The following is a 685-nucleotide window of genomic DNA, read 5'->3' on the forward strand; positions in this document are numbered from 1 at the left end:
GAACCAGAGAGTCAGACAAACCTGTGCCAAACACACACGCATGTTTTATTAACAACAAACAGAAAAGTCAGTGAGAGGTCCAGGATTAGTCCACAAATAACAGAGAGCCAGAGGAGGCAGTGAATACGTGCTGAAAATAGAGCGTCAAAAATAAACTGCTTGTGGTCTTTTAAAAGATATTTTTGTGTTGGGTTAAACGAGAAGTTAAGATTTATTTAATCAGTTTCTGTCTGATGTGTCCCCCGGCACCCAGCTGTAGACCGATTGATTTTGGGAAAAATTAATATATAAATAAAATATTCCTAAAAAAAGAATTCCCCTCTTTCTTCAGTAGAACTCAATAAAGAGACGAAGGAGAAGAGAAGGAAACAAAAGCGGATGCCAGCCATCAACTGAAATATAACAGCGATACCAAGGTGCAATTTGAAGTCAAAAGATCCACTACCCAAAAATAGTGGAAAAATACAATTTAGCTGTTTCATTAAACTGAAATGACCGACGCAATATGGAATATTATAGAGATATCATGAAATAAAAAACGCATTAGAGTAACTAATTACTGAAAACTCATTTTAGTGATTATTTTAACCACCTTGCTTTTTTATTTTATTTTATAGATACTGCTATAAGCGGACTCTTCTGCTCCTCTTCGCTGATCGCAGCCAAGTTTGCCGTCTCTTATTTT

This window comes from Oreochromis niloticus, linkage group LG19 (assembly GCF_001858045.2).
Source record: "Oreochromis niloticus isolate F11D_XX linkage group LG19, O_niloticus_UMD_NMBU, whole genome shotgun sequence".
In the NCBI taxonomy this organism is placed as follows: domain Eukaryota; kingdom Metazoa; phylum Chordata; class Actinopteri; order Cichliformes; family Cichlidae; genus Oreochromis; species Oreochromis niloticus.